At 37.0% G+C, this 19776-nt stretch overlaps 1 pseudogene across 1 annotated transcript; it reads right to left on the bottom strand.

Annotated features, from left to right (window-relative positions):
- Positions 1–1192: 1192 nt before the first annotated feature.
- Positions 1193–2577, bottom strand: LOC309862243 (dnaJ homolog subfamily A member 1 pseudogene; annotated as a pseudogene). Its single transcript has one exon. The product of its transcript is annotated as a dnaJ homolog subfamily A member 1 pseudogene (transcript).
- Positions 2578–19776: the final 17199 nt, after the last annotated feature.

Raw genomic sequence — 19776 nt, 5'->3', positions numbered from 1 at the left:
TTCCAACTTCTTTGTTTCCTGCTGTTTTTCAAAGCATTTCCAACAGGAGTAGAACCCCATTGTAAAAGAAAGAAAGAAAAAGAAAGAAAGAAAGGAAAGGAAAAAGGAAGGAAGGAAGGAAGGAAGGAAGGAAGGAAGGAAGGAAGAAAGAAAGAAAGAAAGAAAGAAAGAAAGAAAGAAAGAAAGAAAGAAACTTTATAGATTAAAAAAAGGGCTGTTGGGTAAGACTGGAATTATTAAATATTAAGTAAAAATTCTCTTCTACTGTGGATTGCCTCTGATTGTCTCTAATGTCAGTGTTATAATGTTTTTTTTTTTTTTTTTTGCTTTGTAATCAGTATATTAAGGAGACATTCATACATTCCATTTGCTTAATTCTGATAACCAGATTTAAGCTTGTGAACATGACTTTTTAAACATACAATTAAAGCTATTCATCATAATTTGCTATACTACCAACATTAAATTACAGTTACTTTGGAGCGTTATTTAAAGTAAGCCTGTAACATACCTTAAATTAAAAAAAAACCTTCCTATCTCATACATGCAAACTTCTCCACATAAATGTCTCTTTACTGTAAGTTACCCTGCTCCCGAAGCCACTACTCTGAAGCTTATCATGGTCCAAAGAGAAGGCAAAAAAGTATAACCAGGACTGATATATATATATATATATACATATATATATATATGTATATATATTATTAAAAAAAGGGGAAGAAAAAGATGGCACAGAAGGGAATGCAATTCTACAAGTGCAAGCCCTCAAGCAGCAGCATATGACAAACCCCTTCTTTAAAGAGGTATCCTTTCTATCACTGATACACAGGCCAAATTACATAGCATGCCATCTTCAAGTAACAGTTGAGGCAATAAATGCAGAGGCATCACAATGAATCCCACTTAACATAACTATAGACCAACTATAGACCACTATAGACCACTTAACATAACTATAGACCAACTATAGACCAATTTCTCTACAAATTCTTTGTCTGATTGCCAATTAAATACAAGTTTTAACTTCATAGCTTAACAGTTAAGGGTCATACACTGAAGTGAATACATACACCCAGCATTTCAGTCTGAGCTGTTTCATATACATAGAAGTGAAATTAATTACAAGGTATGGCCTAACAAATGCTAGGGGAGATGTTTTTTGAAAGCAGTTTTTACAAATATTAAACTTCCACACTGAAGTCATCATACATACGGGGCAAAGTCAGAGCTTTTATATTTGAGTTTATTCTTCATTTAACTTTTAAAACACTACTATAGTTGAATATTACAACAAAAACAATAGCAAGTAGTGAGCTATGATTATAGTCCTTCACTCATTCACTACTGCACATAAAATGCCAGCAGTGTTATTCACTGGCCCCATTAAGAGATCTGACACTGAACACCACCCCTGGGATGATGTTCATCATCCTCATATGCTTCCCCATTGTAATGGCACCATCTTTCCTGATTTGGATCAAAGTCCACCAATTCTACCTGGTCCATTTCATCAGTCTCTTCTACTTCCTTCCTCTCAGGTAGGAGTTTTTCCAGCAAAGAGAGTTTATCAGGAGACAGAAAGCCATTCTCTGGAAAATTTACCTTAAATTCGATGATGAGGCGAACCTTCTCATATGGCCTATGATAAATTGGCATGCCTTCATTTAGCACACACTTGATATCTCCATGCTTGACAATTTGACCTGGATGAGAGGTGATGACAATGGTTCGGTTGTCAAGAGTAGATATTGGCTTTTGAAAACCGCACAGTGCTTCAACCAGCTGTATGTCCATACACATGGAAAGGTCTTCTCCTCGCCAAGTAAAAACAGCATGGTCCTTCTGATCTAAAACAATGATAATATCTCCTGGTTCCAGTCCTGGTTCTTGGTCTCCCTCACCATGGAATGTTATCTGCTGGCCATCTTTCATGCCTTTGTCAATATGAACTTCTAGAATCTTCTTCTTTCGAACTATCTTCCTTCCATTGCAGCTTTTACATCTATCTTTAGGACTGATCCGTTCCCCATGGTCCTGGCACTCCATGCACACAGACTGAATTTGCTGAACCATTCCAGGTCCTATCTGATGAATTCTTATTTGCATTCCAGTACCTCGGCAATTGGGACAACACTCAACTGCTCCTTTCTTACCACCTCGGCCTTCACATTTATCGCAAATCACATTCTTTTGCAGAGCTAGTTTTCTTGTTGCACCATTATATAAATCTTCTAAGGTTACTGAGAACTGATGCACAACATTTTTACCGCTCCTTTCTCTCTGCATTCTTCCTCCTCCTCCAAAAAACATATCAAAGATGTCCATGGGGGAGCCAAAACCACCACCAGCTCCACCTTCTTTAATTGCCTGTTCACCTCCTTTGTCATGTAATTCCCTTTTCTTTGCATCAGAGAGTACTTCTTAAGCTTGAGAAATCTGTTTAAACTTCTCTCCTTCATTTGGATTCTTATCAGGGTGGTACTTCAAAGCCAGTTTCCTGTAGGCCTTTTTCAGTACTTCTTGAGTGGCATTGGGTTTGACCCCCAAAACATCATAATAAGTGGTTTCTTTCACCATTTTCTACAGCTGGTGAGAGGACCCCAGCCGATGTGGGGGAGCGGGAAGGAGCGGGTTGCTGGGCGCAGCTCGTGTAGCCGCTGCTCCTCCGCGTCTCACCGAGCGTTCTGGAAAGTTCCCTATAATTTTTTTTTTTTTGTATTTAATTGAAAATGGACTGAATGAAATTCTGCTAATTCTGTTGTATATGCTCTTCTTGCTTAGTCATACTGGTTTCTAATACTTTGCCCTTGTTCACTTTTGCCTTAGAAATTTTTTTTAAGGATTTTATTTATTTGACAGAGAGAGACAGAACGAGAGAGGGAGCACAAGCAGAGGGATTGGGAGTGGGAGTAGCAGGCTTCCCGCTGAGCAGGGAGCCTGATGCGGGGCTCGATTCTATGACCCTGGGATCATGACCTGAGCAGAAGGCAGATGCTTAATGACTGAGCCACCCACCCAGGTGCCCAGGAATTTTTTTCCTATAGATGAGACATAAAATTTTATCAAAATTTTCATATGTTCTGTAGAAGATAAAAAGCAAAAGGAATTATTTTTACTTTTATAACTCTCAAGAGGGAATACAACCCTCAGAGGGTCTGAGTCTAAGCTCTTGTCTTAGAGACTCTTAAAACTTTTAAGAGACTCTTAAAAAACTTTTCTGTTTTACTGCCACATTAGAAGTTACCAAGCATCTGAGGACAATCCCTTACACAGGCTTTTGGGGGATCTGAAGGTCTTTGAAGAGGGTCAGTGGGGCTCATGTTGGGGGTTGTGGAGGAGTAAGACAGCTCAGCATAACAGAGAGACAGCTTTTTTGAGACTGGGAAGGAGATGGGTTTGGAGGATCCACCAGTGACAGAGATATAAGCCCTGTGTGCTGCAAGGACACTAGGCCAGTGGCTTAAGGATGGTTCCAGACCCAGTGACTGGGCCACTGAAGACAAGATCTGAGGCTGAGCCTGTTTGAATAGAGGGAGTCATGATGAAGGGCTTCTGTGGACAGCTAGGACAGTAGTGTTTGACGGACAGAGGGGAATGAATGCTAGCAGTGATATCATAGTAGAAGGTGACAAAGACATCCATGCCCCAGTCCCAGGTACATGGCAAAAGGGATTGTATGGATGTGATTGGTAAAAGATCTCAAGATGGGGAGTTGATGTTGGATTTATCTGGATGGGTATAGTGTCATCACAAGGATCCTAATGAGGGAAAGAATGAAGCAGGAGAGGCAATGGCAGAGATGTAAGTATAGAAGCAAAGGTAGGAGTGATGAGATTGCTAGCTTTGAGGGCAGAAGAGTGCCATGAGTCAGAGAGTAGGGGCATACTCTAGCAGCTGCAAAAGTCAAGGAAAGGCATCCTAATGTAATGCAGCCCCATCAGCATTTGATTTTGGCCCTGGGACCCATTCTGGCCTTCTGACCTCCAAACCTGTAAGATAATAAATTTGTATTATTTTAATCCACTAAGTTTGTGGTCCTTTATTATAAAGGTAGTAGGAAATTAATACACTGGTCACACTGGCCTAAGGGTCAGACTTCTGCCTCATTTTTTGGGTTTCCTAGAGGTTCTTCCGAGTTTGAGTTTGTCCTAAGGAAATAGACCTTTCCCCCACCTCCAAAAACAAAACAAAACAAAACAAAACAAAACCAAAACAAAACAAAACAAAATAACAAAAAACAAAACAACAAATCAAACAAAACAAAACAAAAGCAAAAAACAAACAACAAAAAACCACACACACAACAATAACAGGAGAGATCAAAGATCTTATCATTTTAATGACTGGAGCATAGAGTCAGATATAATTTTATTAAAGAAAATAAATCGATATTTTGTGCAATGGTATTGTGGCTCATATATGCCTCTCAGTGTGCATGATTCCTTTAATTATGACTCAAAACAAGCATCATATGAGTCTCAAAGGGTTAATCCTTGTTTCCTTAAAATTTCTCTACATTACTTATAGAGTAAGAAATAAGTAACTTATTACTTATTACTTACTCTACTTATTATTTAACTGGTATGTACTGGTAGGAAGTATTTGACTAATTTATAATAATGAGATCTCTAACAGATGTAGCTGTAATCTTAGGGGCAAAAAGTTCTCTTGCCCTGCCGTATAATTGCTGCAAAGTATTTGCAGTGGGAAACAGGAAGTGTAGTTTGCAGCATTTACTTGGATTTCAGGGAGAAGAAGGGGGAAGTCCTTTCAAAGAAACTTCTGGAAGCTAAGGAGATAACACATAGTTTTCACCATAGCAGAACAAAAATTGTTCTTCTTCCTACCAGGAAGAAAGGATCATTCTTTTCCTCTTCTAGGAGTAAGCAGTCCTGGCCTCGTGCAGAGTGGGAAGGTACAGAAGCAGGAAGAGGCAGAGAAAAAGGACAGGAGGCACTAATAAGAAGAGTGACAGGAACACATATTCTGCAGTTTGTTGACAGCCCTTTGAATTGACTCATTTCAGAGGAAGCCTAGGCCATGAAACAAGTGTGTAGCCAAGGGGCATACTGTGTCTGGAGAAAATGGCCCAGAGAGAAAGTTTTAGAAGACACTGAGTCAGGAAAAATGAAGACTACATGGGGATGTGAAAAAATGACAGTAAGACTTGGACAGAAAACCAGATCCATAAGGACAAATCCTAGGAATTTAATTCAGCAAGAAAATATCATTATGTAATTATGGGTGACTGCTTTTTCCTATTTTCAAATGTTCTGAAAGTGGTCATAAACTTTTTTTAAAATTAAAAAATTGATTAGGAAAACCATCTTTCAGAATACAGTGCCCTCTAGTCCTCTGCTTCTTTCTTCCTCATCTGCCAGTGGTGTCTTTGGAGCCAGTCTTCTGTCTCCTTGCCTGAATCTCCCTTTTCCTCATTGTCATATTGAATCTTCTTTAGAGATGCTCATTGTGGCAGACTCAGTGCACAATGTGAGAGTTACAGAAACCTCTCTGTAGACATCAGGTGCTTATGGGAGTGAGTTGCTGAATCTGCCTAGGCATTTGTAGATATCCATGCTGGTCTTCCTGCTTGCAGATCTCTGGTGAAATGGTGGAGTGTTAGGAAGGATGCAGAAGTTGAACAGCAGCGAGGGCCCCTCTGTATGGTTGTTGCCTTCCATGCAGAGCAACCGCAGTTGGAGTCCTTCCCAATCAGATGACTTGGAGCTTACAGCTGATTTTTAGAGGAAATGGTGCAACAGATAAGGTAAATGGACAGATTATTAACTGAGGGGGCTCCTGCTGCCTTTATGTTCCTTCCCTTAGTGAACCCCAGCCTACGTCCTCATTTTCTGTAACTTCAGGAGTGGAGGAATCCAGTGCCAGACAGGAATTCAAATAATACTCTTAGGCTTTTTGTTTCCAGAATTCTAGACCGTCCAAGGAAGTAAAGATGAAGATTTGGCTTGGCGACGTCTTTTCATCCATGTTCTTTTATTTGGATTCAATGTCTATATAAAATGTCATTTAGGATTTTGTCCCTATGGATATGGTATGATGATTGGTCTGAGACTTTTGTTTTGTTTTGTTTTATTTGGCATCCTGTTCAAGGGTAGTTATTATGCTGTAGGAGAATAAGGTGAGCCTTCACATCCTTACTCATGACGGGGTCCTTCGGCATAAAAACACATCAAAATTGTGCTAGGTGAGGTCATTTATTTTAAGCAAGAGAGAGAGGTTCATATTTTCTGTAAGTGCCACTTTGAAATATCCAAGTATAGAGCCAGTAATAGAACTTGGAATGGTGATCTTGACCTTATTACAGAGGTAGTATCAGGACAAAGGCCCTGGAGCCAATCACTTGATGAGATGGATGGATTTGAGACTGCTTGGAGTTGATTTTCTGGGAACTGAGAGGCAACTTGATGGGAAAAGTAGAGGTAGGTTCTTAATCTTTATCTTATTACTTGCACCTTGTGTCTGCTTGGCTCCTAGCAAGTTTCCGACCTTTTTGGTGTGGGGTTGAACCTAGACCCTCTTATGCATGTGTGGTGCTCTGGGTAAATGCTGCAACACTGAGAAAGAGCTGAGCTCCACTCATGACCCCAAGGACAGAGGTCAAGGGGGGTGCTGTGAGACACTTCCCACTGCTCTGTTAGGACCCATGGAGTCTGCCTGTCCGCCCTTGCCAAGTTCTGTTATCTTTCCCAGGGCAACCCTTAGAGTCGTAGGGAACCGGACTGATCATATTCTGGGAATCAAATATATGAGAATGGCAGTGGATGTTAACAAAATTCATGAGACATCAAGGAGAAACTGACACTAATTTTTCTTTTTCTTATTGCTGCCCTTGTCTCAGAGTGTAAGCATCCAACTTTGATTAAAATGTGCCCTTTCCAACCATCACTTTATTTGTGCTTTAGTCAAGACAGACAAATCCCTTAGAAGATGTTATCAGGCTGGTGCAGTAAGAACTATTATGGATGTGTGACAGTTTTAAGACACAGACGTATGACGCAGCTGATGCGTTGTTGCTCATCATTCAAGAGCAGTGGTGCAAGTCTGGAAAAATAAACAGATTTTTCTTAACCTTATTACTTGCATCAGCATTTATAAGCCCCCCTTTTTCTTTTTAAGATGGGGCATTCATCTCCACATTTATGTGCAAAGTGTTTTTCTAGGACTCCAATTACATTTTTGCCAGACACTCATATGATAAGCCTAAGATATTTCTGACAGTTTTTATTTACAAATGAACTAGTTCTAATCTGTGTAGGACTATACAGCTTGCATAGGAAGAGCAAAGGACAATGAAAGAGATGACCGGACTCCATTCCCTTCATTTCCACTTATTGATTTGATATCTAACTCCTCACGGTGACCCATGTATTCTGGTATTTTGTTATCCATATTTGTAAATAGGCTAAGTGATGCTTCCATTACACAGAGTGAAGTAAAAATGAGGTTTGTTGAAAGTGAAACATCTGGTAATTGCTTTTCATAGATAAACAGCAAAACCAATCCACCACTCATCAAGTTAGTCCTTGAAAGAACAAAGGCTGGTGTTTTAGAATTTCCCTGTTAAAATAGGCAATGTTTAAAACCACAGGTGCTCAGTTTTCAGTGGAATACTTGGGGGCTAATCCAAAGTTCTTTCAAAATGTCAATTGAAAAGCGCCAACTTTGGTTTTCAGTACTCTTATGGAGTAGTCATCTGGAGAATATATCCTATCAAAAATCACAAAAAATGCCTATTAAAATATATTTTAAAATGGCTAAGCTAATAGTGAAGTAAGGAAAATTATAGTAGCATAGAAACAATGAGAAAGCATGAGTCTAGGCAGCTTATATCTGGCCTTTGCCTGGGGGCATTTGTCATGGTGGGTCACACTTTAGAGGGTTACAGTTATGTATGTGAGGATAAAGGCTGGCTCTGAGGAGGGTAGGGGTCAGATCAGAGGCTCTTGAATAAAGTTGATTCTCCCATAAATGGACTAGGAGGAAGCCCACATTACACAGACAGATGGTGGAAATAGCCATTTGTTTTTACCTTAGTTCTGGGTAGAGTGGGGAAAAAGCATCTTTCTAGAAATTGCTAATTTCATCCTCAAAGTCATATGAATTTGGGAATAGAAATCATACTCCCTGTGGAACCTGTAGAGAATGTCGTCTAGTGTGCTGCTGGATTGGCTGTGCCTCCAGACCCGTGGAAGAAAGAAACATATCTCTGGAGAAAAATATTTTAGATTGACTTCAAAGGATTCTAACAGATACATTTCTGAAAAACATATGCACAAAAAACAATCACAAAATATATGAAGAGTAAGTCACCATAAGCAAGAGTCCAATGGAAGAAAAAAAATTAACAGAATCAAATTTCCAAGAATGGAATTTTGGACTATTCACATACCAAATACAAAATATAAAAATAATATGGTCTAAGGAAATAAACCACTGAAAGTATGACAAAGGAACACATGTTTATTAAAAATAATTAGGAATATTTGAAAAACAAGAGATAAATTTTTTATACATAAAAATATATATAGCATATCAGAAATGTGGTATAAGCTAAACAGCAGGTTAGGCAGAATTAAAGAGAAATAAACCAGTTAGCAAACTGGAGGACATCCCTGAAGAATTTGCTCAGAATGCAGCTTCAAGAATCAAAGAGATGGAACTATTACAGAAAGGTTTCATATACATTGGGATCATATGTTTAATGTAATATCTAGTTTATTGGGTTATGAGTAAAAATAGAACTAAATAATTGAACAACAATTTATGAGTCAGGAAGGGGGGATAATAGGAGTAAAAACATTCTGAGGTCCTTGTGTTTTGTTGCAAATATTGGTTTACTTTAGAATTTAGTAAATTAAATATTCACATTAAAATTTTAAGGTAATCATAAAAGAATTAAAGATTTTATATCTTCCATCCTAGGATTGAAAAAAATAGAATAAGAAATAAGCCTCACTAATTCTTCAGAAAAGAAATATAGAATCAAGAGACGAAAACAAAGACATAGAAAATATTGAGGCAAAGAGAAAATATAAAACAAGGTAGTAAAAAAAAATATTTCAGTTAAATTAAATGTAAATGGCATAAATACCCTACTTAAGTTAAAATTGTTTTAAACTGGATTAAAAAAAAATCCCAATTTGCTGTTTACAAGAGACAGAGTGTCTTGTGCTGTTTATAAGGTCCCAGAAAGAGTAAAAGTAAAGGAATGGGAAAGATATACCAAGAAATATAAAGCAGAGAATAAAGTTGGTATAACTGTATTATAGAGAAAGGTAGACTTCATTGTAGAAAGCATTACTAGAAATAAAGAAGTTTATTACATGTTGATAAAAGTGTCACTTTTTCAGAAAGATATTAATAATTTCTATTTTGGAAGTACTTGATAACATAGGTTCAAAATATGTAAATTGAATGAAATAGAAAAATCAAACTAAAATTTGAGCGGAAACTGACAAACAAGTGTTCATAACAGGAGAATTTAATTTCTCTCAGTAACAAATAAGGAAAGCAGACAAATATCAATAAAGCTATAGAAGATTTGAAAAACGTAATCAACTGTCTTGATCTAATGGTTATCTTTTTTGCTTTTTAAAGTAGGTTCACAGAAAAAAATTATATAGAAGGTACAAAGATGTTCCATACACTATTTTCCCCCACAGCTGCATAGTCTTCTCCATTATGAACATCCTTCCCTGCAGTGGTACAAGTGTTATAATTAATGAACCTATAGTGTTAAGTTTTTATTAATTTTTCCTTTAGTTTTTATTAGTGTCTTTAGTTTTCATTAGTGTTTAGTTTTCATTAGTGTTCCTTCTCAGTGTGTACATTCTCTGGGTTTAGACAACTGTATAATGCCATGTATCCAATTAGTTATTTTCTGAACACTGACTGCTCCCAACATCAGGAGAAGAATATATATATTCATAGATATTTAAAAATGCAGATTTTTTCTAGATCATGAAGTATTTATAAAAAATGGGCATATTCTAAGCCATAAAGTGTGTTTAAACAAATTTCCAAGACATTTCCTCAGAGGCAACATTCTCTGACCTCTTCTTAGAAGCACTTAGAAAAAGAACTCATGTACTGATGCTACAAACTAGTCAGTCTTTTTATATCATTCCCTCCATTTCTTTCTTCTTCTTCTTTTTAAGACTTTATTTATTTATTTGACAGACAGAGATCACAAGTAGGCAGAGAGAGAGAGAGCAAGGGAAGCAGGCTCCCTGCTCATCAGGGAGCCCAATGTGGGGCTCGATCCCAGGATGCTGGGATCATGACCTGACCCAAAAGCAGAGGCTTTAACCCACTGAGCCACCCAGGCGCCCCTTTCCCTCCATTTCTTAATACCTGGTTCTATTTAGAAGAAAAGGCATACTCCATTTTTTAAAAACAGCATGAAATATTAGATCAAAGGAAATAATGTGTTTATGAGAAGGTGAGGAGAGAAACAGTGCTAGAAATCCTCTCTATGATCTAGGCATGTTGTCAGTTTCTGAAGTTCCTAGTGTTACATTGATATTTTGACATTTTGCTGCCTTATGCTGTATAAAACCAAACATGCTAATGTTTTCAAGTTGTTTTTGAATTTTGTTCTTGTTTACATACATTTTGGTGTCTTCCACTGTGAGGAACTTAAAAGGGACAAGGCATTTGGGTATGAGACATAATATCTGAATCACCCAAACAGAATAGCCAAAAAGAATGGTTAATGAATTTCTTTTATGATACTTGAAAAGAATATATTGTTTAAATATATTTTAGAGCAATTCTTAAATGAAGAGTTGTTCAATTTTTTTTTTTTAACATTCTGCAAGTAACATTCTGCCTTTGCATTGCTCTGCTGATTTGAGGTAGTCTCCTGAATCTCAAAGCCTTGCATTTTCTATAAGCACATATTATGAATCCAATAGATATATTTTTAAACTTCTTATGTTTTACAGAGATTTCTGATCAAAAAATTTCAAAACCTTAAATATAGAAGGTAAAAACAAAATTAAATTATCTTAAAGTTAACTAATTCTCAGTTCTTCAGCTTGAAACAGAAATTGTCTTGCTTTTGTGACATAAACTGTCCAATTGATGTGACATAGCTTTAAATTTTTTCATTGTAAAAATTAGAAAAACTAATTAATTATCATTTTAGTAGAAATTAGTTAACAACAGGGAATAAAATGACTTCGGTAGAATCCTAGATCTCTATTTCTTCCAATAGAGAATGGAAGAAAATATTCCAAATACAGACTCAGGAAAATGTTAAATAGAATCTCATAGTTCTGCATCCAGCATCATTTTAGCTTCTATGAGTCTAATTTAGAATCTAACACATGGTCCTTATGTTATAAGGAATAACCCAGTATGAAATGGGGTTCATGAGAATAGCAAGACTCAGAGTAAGAGAAGTTCACATGGGTTGGAGAAGTTAGGAAGTTACTCAAAAGAAATAGGGGCCCTTGAAGAACAGTGAGGCCTATGGGAAAGAAGAGACCAGGGGAAGAAGAGTGAAGTCTGGGAAACAGAATGAGTATGATGTATTTTATGTGGAACAGTCAGTCATTTTCTTCAAATTCATTCATTCTCAGAGAGCATCTGATAAAAATTATTTCCTTCCGAAGGAAAGTTACTTCCAAATACATTTGAATTATATGCAAGGTATATTAGTTTGATATGACAGGTGAGCCATCATAGTTGCAAAGTATCATAAGGATTTTTATGTTGGTCATTGCTCTTTTGATTTTGAAGGTGGGGCACCCAGGTTGAAGATTTCTCATTTGTCTGGTAGTGCTTGGGTAGTCATTACTTTTATTAGATATTCCTTGGTAGGTAAATAAAATAAAAAGGTAGTGGCTGCTGGATATCTTTTCCCAGCTTGCTTTAGAAGATGTAGTAACTGGAGGGCAATTCAAAGATAAAAGCAGCCTTGACGTATGAAATGTCATCCTATTGATCAGCAAGCACTGTTGTTCCTCTTGAGGGTCTAATTTTCATCTGAGCAAGAGCTGATTCATCACAGGAGATACGTTTTTGTCTGAGAACAAACAGAGGAAAAAAACCTTCATTTTTTGTTCTTTTGTTTTTGTTTGTTTGTTTGGTTGGTTTATCTGAAAGATTTATAAAGGTGAACTATGTGCTTCTGTGTTGTGCTGAGTCCAGGGGTTTAAGGCTTCTAAATTCTGCTCCCTAGCTGGATTGCCCTTCTGATCCTATGTGTTTTAGACATTTCTAGGGTAGTTATTGAGAATCTATTAGTATCCTAGAATTTGATTAATTTTTGTAAATATTTTCTGAATATTCAAAAGTATGTCTGCAGATACTAAGTTTGGCATATGCCCCTTTTTAATTCTACAATTATATTTCTCTGTTAAGAACTATGCTGAGTGAAATAAGTCAAGCAGAGAGAGTCAATTATTATATGGTTTCACTTATTTGTGGAGCATAACAAATAGCATGGAGGACATGGGGAGTTAGAGAGGAGAAGGGAGTTGGGGGAAACTGGAAGGGGAGGTGAACCATGAGAGACTATGGACTCTGAAAAACAATCTGAGGGTTTTGAAGGGATGTGGGGTGGGAGGTTGGGGTACCAGGTGGTGGGTATTATAGAGGACACAGATTGCATGGAGCAGTGGGTGTGGTGCAAAAATTATGAATACTGTTATGCTGAAAATAAAAAACAAATTTAAAAAAATACATAAAAAAAGAAAAAAAAGAAAGTCAATTAAGGTAAGTTAAAAACAAAAAGAACTAACATTGTACATAAAATCTTCTACTGTAATAGGGCCTATTGAATTTATAATTTATCATTGTTTTTCTGATAATTTGGTTTCATATATACCTATCCTATTATATTAAGCCTTCTGATTTTTTAATGTTTTCTTTTTTCACTTTTATTTTCCTCTTGTTTAGATTTTGTTTGAAATTTTCTATTTTTACTCGACATTTCTTTTCTTCTAGTGGTTATATGAACTCATATCCCTCTCTCCATATTAAAAATTTGGCATTTCTTCTAGCAACTTGAGTGCCTGCTATGTTCCAGGTAACAAGATGAGTGCTTTGCATATGTTATTTAATATTTGCAGCAGCCCTGTAGATATTAGTATCTCCACTTTTTGATGAGAAAAAGATTCCTTTACATTAACTCTTTTGCTTTAGAGAACAAAGTTCATAATTGGCCACATTTGAATTTGAACCCAGGCCTGTTGGCTTCTTCTAGGTACTAACCTCAGTCATCTTCCTGCTTTAAAATATTTTTTCTCTCTGTCTCTTTCTCCAGCTTAACTTGTTTCAAACATGAGCTATTAGATCTAGATTTTTGTTATTAGCTCCTTTCCTAGGTATGAATTTTTATTTTAGGGTTCATTTACAATTCCATTAAATTTCATAAGAATGTTTGTGGTCCAAATACCTAATCAGACCTGACATTTTACTGATGACTTTGCATTTCTTTCTGTGTAGTTTTTTTTTTTTTGGGGGGGGGGAGTGTCCTTGAGAGACACTTTCCTACTTAAAATTTAAAACTTTATTCAAAATCTGTAGAGATGTTGTTCTTTAATTTTTTTAAGTAATTAAATGTATAAAGGCACTAAATGCACCCTTTCAGCCTGAAACCAAATGTCTTCCTTTCTTTTTTCTTTCGTATCAGGAATATATTCTTCCATTATTTACTTGCTTCTTACTTCTCATCCAACCCTTCTCTCCTCCTCCAGTACTGTATACTCTGAACAATTTCCATGTTGCTAGTGTTTTGTTCATTTTATTTATCTCTGTAATTTCCCCTCTGCATTCTGGGAGAGTGTCAAACATGTCCTCTAGTTCATTAGCCTGTTTATTATCACCTAATTAATTTCACTTAACTACTTCCAGTAAAATTTATCTCCTTTGATTTTTATATGAAAACAATCTTTCCTAAATTATATCATTTCTTTTTCATGCATGCAAATATAATTGAAAATATGAGTAAATTACTGCAAACTTTACAGTATTTGTCACAGTACATTGCAGTTATTTATTATGATTCCCCAAATTGTTCACTTTCTTTTAAACTACAAAAATGTTTCTATTGTCTAGTGATTTTTGTCATTTGTCATCTTCACAGATGCACGTCCTTTATATCTGGTATTTAAAGTTGAGCTGTGTTCTGTCAGAAATTGTTCCTTTCACTCCTTTGGTTCCAGATAAAGAGGAAAGTAAAGGTATATATTTTCTGATGTTTTGATTTTGTCTGTTTTGGAAAAAGGCACAGAAGCACTTCTGTGTCTACACACTTCATTATTCTAGCAGAAAACTTATCCGTTCAACATATATTTATTAAGGGCCAGCTCTGTGTTTGGCCCTGCTGAATACTGAGGATATGATGATGAACATAATGATGGGTCTTTGCTTTCATACCCTTTATAAGCTCCTGGAGAAGTCTTGTATCAAGTAATTACACAAAATCTTAATTACCAGTAATGGTAACAGTTACAAAAACTTACTGGGTTCCTGGTCAATTGGATTGACAGAAAACTAGTGTTCAGATTGTTGTGAGCATACAGAAGAGTCTAGAGATAAAGGAGGAACCTGATCATGCAGGACCATGAGGCCATATTGGGGACACTAAGAATAATCCCAAAGCACTAGAAAGCAGTGATGAATATGAGGTAGATGAACAGTGTATTTAAATTTGTGTTTTAAAGGCCCACTGTAGCTCTCATTGTGGAGGACAGATTGCAGGGGCCAAGTGGACAGAGGGAGACTCCTTTAGAATTCTCTTGCATCCATCCAGAAAAGATATGATGGTGACTTGGATCAGGCTTGTCATGGAGATGGAACTAAGAGAACATATTCAGGAAATACTTAGGTGGATAGTACCATGAAGAGGAATGGATGACTGATACAGTCTCATGTGAAAAAAGGATTTAATTTTCTTATTTGTCACAGTAGCCTAGAGTTATCTGGTAGCACCCTACTCTGTCTGACATACTGCCTGCTTAGGAGCTATGACCTTTTTGCATACCATTTACTCCAGGGGGAAATGAGACTAAAGATGGCTTCTTCTACTCACCCTGCTCTTTATGCTGGCATTCTACTTAATGAAGTTTATGGTAGATTCTAAATGTTCTGCCAACTGCGGCCTCTAGGACTTCTGAGGTAATATGGGATTGAGAATACAGATTCTAAGGTCAAATTCTAGGTTCAGTTTTGATTCTGCCACTTACTGTCAGAGTGGTTTGGGAAAAATTGCCCAATTGTTTTTGGCTTACTTTTCTATACCTGTAAAATGAGTATTATTCTAGTACCTACTTTATTAAAGTGTTGCCAAACTTGAGTTACAATTTACAAAGTACTTAAAAATCACTTGGCACATTATAAATACTCTAATATTAGTTGCAATTTTTAATGTGATTTTGCGGTGACTGGGGATATACCAGGCATTGTATCTACTCGCTTTCTTGGCAATCGCTTCCATTTTCAATGAATCTTTTTCTAGTATGGTTGCATATATGCCACAGATTATGTAATTATCTTTTTTTTGTGGTTTATGAGTATTACTCAAGTAAAAAATCACGTTTTCTTCCACTAAAAAAGTATTTGCTCACCTAATTGGGAAATTGGGCTATGACCTCTGATTCCCCCCCCCCCCATTAAGACATTTTATTATCTTCTATTATAAAAATTCTTTGCTCACTTAATGAAGAAGTTGGGCTAGGACCACTGCCCTTAAACAGAAATTCTCCAATAACTCTTGATGGTTACCAGGTTGTGCCTTTCTGGTATATTCATTCTGGTATACTCCCGATGTAGTGTATCTAAGCAGCTGTCCTGTGGACATGAGCAGGAGGCAGGTTTGTGACATAATGAATGGTTATAAAGGAAAATGTATCAGTTACGATTCAACCAGAGAAACAGAACCAGCAGGAGATATGTATCAGAAGATTTATTACATGACACTGTGACTGGCTGATGTGATTGTGAGGGCTGGCTGGGCAAATCTGAAATCCACAAGACAGGACAGCAGGAAGGGTTGCTGGGACTCTCAGGCCCAAGCAAGGCTGCAGTCCACAGGCAGTATTTCCTCTTCAGGAAAACATCAGTTCTAATCTTAAAGTCTATCAGCTGATTGAGTTGGGACTACTCAGAATAATTAAAAATAATTTTCTTTGTTTAAAGTCAACCGGTTATTGACTTTTTATCATATCTATAAAATATCTTCTGGAACACTTAGATTGCTGTTTGATTGAATAAAGGGAACATAACCTAGATAAGCTGATAGATAAAACTGAGCATCACAGAAAACAATACGTAAAATCTCTTCGAAACTAGTTTATTTCTTTTTTGGGGTTGGGGGAAGAGGTTATGTGGTCTGGGAATACAGTCTTAGAGAAATCAATTTCAAGTGGCTGGAAAAACCTTTTCTAACACTTGAACTTACCATTTGAATTTTAAAAATAACTGATGAGTTCTGCTATTTCAGATGTATTTATGCTGTATTAATTTCTTATCCTCTTCCTCCCACTCTTCCCTTACCCAATACAATTTACTGCCTTCTGAATCAGGTTGACAGAGGCATCCATGAATTTTTGGTTGTGCAAGCTTCTGTATAACTTTGTTTTCCAACTCATTATTTAAAAACTCATAAGCCTATTTACTTCTATTCTTTTGTCAACTCTTCTCAAAAACAAATGCCTACAATGCCTTCTCTCTTTTTTGTAATCTTAGATCTCCAAATGGGCTTCTATATAGTGCTGCCCTACCTCATTCATTACCACCTCATGCAGAGGCTGGTCAGGATTTACTGTTCTTCAGGTATCTCTGGCCAGCAGGAGAGCCAGTCAAGTAAATAATTCTTTAATACTATCTGGGTGGGCTTTGTTGACTCTACAAAAATTAAGATGGGGCACATTCTGAGTTAGCCTATCCCTTTTATATTACTTTAGTTTGTAAATTTTAATTTAGAGTGTTGACTTTTAGTTAGCCTGATCTTCATTAAGTTGAAATCAGCTGGGGTTAAAACCAAAACAACAGAAAAAATCTAGGGGAGTCAGCGACTCACTGATGCCAGTCAGAACAGCATGCCCCAAGTGGAGAGGCATTCCAAGAATAGAGGAAAAAGAGGGCTAAAACGAGTATCAATCAATTGAATGACAGTGGTATAAGATAAAGGGAAATATCAGGGAGATGGTAAAAGCCACAATAGCTAAAGAAATGGGGAGCAGACTGTAAAACAAATGATGTGATGTCTGGAAAAATATGACAAAAGGACTTTGAGAAAGGAAAGTTTATTGTCTTCAACTGTGATATACTGACCTCATTAATGTTATGTTTGGTCAAAAGCTCCTAAGAATTATTTCATCAGGATTATTATTATTATTTTTTAACTTGCCAGTATTCTATTTACCCTCCAGTAACTCAAGTATTTTTTCATTGGTTTCTTTCATTTTTTTGGAAATACTTTCAGATAAACTTCAGATATATAAGCCAGAGGTTCTCAAAGTATGGCTCTTGAACTTCTATGTTAGTATCATCTTGCAGAACTTATAGAAATGGAAATTCTCAGGCTGAGTCTCAGAACTATTGGAACAGTGAGAGTGGAGCCCAGCAATCTATTTTATCAAGGCCCCCAGAAAACTCTTATGTAAGCTCAAGGTTTTTTTTTTTTTAAAGATTTTATTTATTTTATTTTTTAAAGATTTTATTTATTTATTTTAGAGATGGATCATGTGCACATAATCACAAGGTGGGGAGGGGCAGAAGGAGAGAGAATCTGAAGTGGACTCTGAGCTCAGCCACACTCGGGGCTCCATCCCACCACTGTGAGATCAGGACCTGACCCCAAACCAATATTCAAATGCTTAACTGACTAAGCCACCTAGGTGCCCCAAAGATTTTATTTATTTTAGAGAGAGGGGAAAAGGAGGGACAGAGAGAAATGGGGAGAGTCTCAATGGAGCCTGACTCAGGGCATGAATGACATCATCACTGTGAGGTCACAGCCTGAGCCAAAATTAAGAGTCTGACACTAAGCCTACTGAGGCACCAGGTGCCCCAATGTAAGCTCAAGCTTAAGGACTACTAGTTAGAATATAAAAGCTGTCTTCACGGAAGCCAACTTTCAGTGTTCCATACCAAAAGTTTCATTCCTTGTGTTCCTCTTAGAGAATGCTGAGCCCAGTGCCTAGTCCATTGCTTCTTGTAGGTCTGTTTATTTGCAGTGTCATCTAGACCCACTTGTGGTACATGAATTTCTTTCCTATTCTTGAAGAAATAAACAGAATTTTTATCCTTGTCTTCTAAGCAGAAGTGCAAAAAGTTTTCCGAGCATTTCTAGTCCTTTGTACCTTTGTGCTATCCTTAAAATAAATTCAATTTCTTTCCTGGTCTGAAGCACACATAAAATTCATATATTTAGGGATTTGATATATTACAAATGTCCCTTGGGTTCATTTCAATTGAATTTATAATCAGCTTCCCTAATACACATATGCTGGAAGTGACTCTCTAAACCTTTTGAAATGATACACAGCAAATCTTCCTCAAAGGGATCCTCTTACAGAAGTCATGTATATTTGATCATTCTTGTTCACACTGTCCTCTGGTTTTCATGAAACATAAAATAGACTCACCAGTGGTATTGACTTCCTTTCAGTATCCCCTTCCTTCCCTCTGGACAGTTTTAGCTCAGTCTTGTCTTTATTTTTTCTCCTTCTGATATCCTGTTTGTAATACATGTCAGATACACTTTCCATGTGTATTACACTTTCTTTCTGTATCCAGGAATGAGAAGAGGATAGGGTAAATTCAGTAGGAAAATAAATTTTTTATTTGAAAGCTAAGGGATGCCAGTACCATGCTGTCTTGGTGATCACAGCTTTGTAATAAAGCTTGAAATCGGGTAACGTGATACCCCCAGTTTTATTTTTGTTTTCAACATCTCCTTAGCGATTCGGGGTCTCTTCTGATTCCATAAAAATTTTTGGATTATTTGCTCCAGCTCTTTGAAGAATACCGGTGGAATTTTGATCGGAATGGCATTAAAAGTATAGATTGCTCTAGGCAGTATAGACAATTTTTTTTTTAAAGATTTTATTTATTTATTTGTCAGAGAGAGAGTGAGTGAGAGCGAGCACAGGCAGACAGAGTGGAAGGAAGAGTCAGAGGGAGAAGCAGGCTCCCTGCAGAGCAAGGAGCCCGATGTGGGACTCGATCCCAGGACGCTGGGATCATGACCTGAGCCGAAAGCAGCTGCTTAACCAACTGAGCCACCCAGGCGTCCCAGCAGTATAGACATTTTAACAATGTTTATTCTTCCGATCCAAGAGCATGGAATGGTCTTCCATCTTTTTGTGTCTTCTTCAATTTCTTTCATGAGTGTTCTGTAGTTCCTCGAGTACAGATCCTTTACCTCGTTGGTTAGGTTTATTCCCAGGTATCTTATGGTTCTTGGTGCTATAGTAAATCGAATCAATTCTCTAATTTCCCTTTCTATATTTTCGTTCTTAGTGTATAAGAAAGCAACTGATTTCTGTACATTGACTTTGTATCCTGCCATGTTCCTGAATTGCTGTATGAGTTCTAGTAGTTTGGGGGTGGAGTCTTTTGGGTTTTACATATAAAGAATCATGTCATCTGCGAAGAAAGAGAGTTTGACTTCTTCATTGCCAATTTTAAACCTAAGGGATTTCTGATGGCCTTAATTTTCCTGTGAGGGAAATGAGGTCCTCTGTTGGAGATTGGGATGTGGTGATGGAGTGAATGGATTAGAGATGTGGAGAAATA

Source organism: Mustela nivalis (genome assembly GCF_964662115.1).
Source record: "Mustela nivalis genome assembly, chromosome: 3".
Taxonomy (NCBI): Eukaryota; Metazoa; Chordata; class Mammalia; order Carnivora; family Mustelidae; genus Mustela; species Mustela nivalis.
Note: the sequence above shows the minus strand (reverse complement) of the source record. Positions and strands in the feature narration are given on the sequence as shown.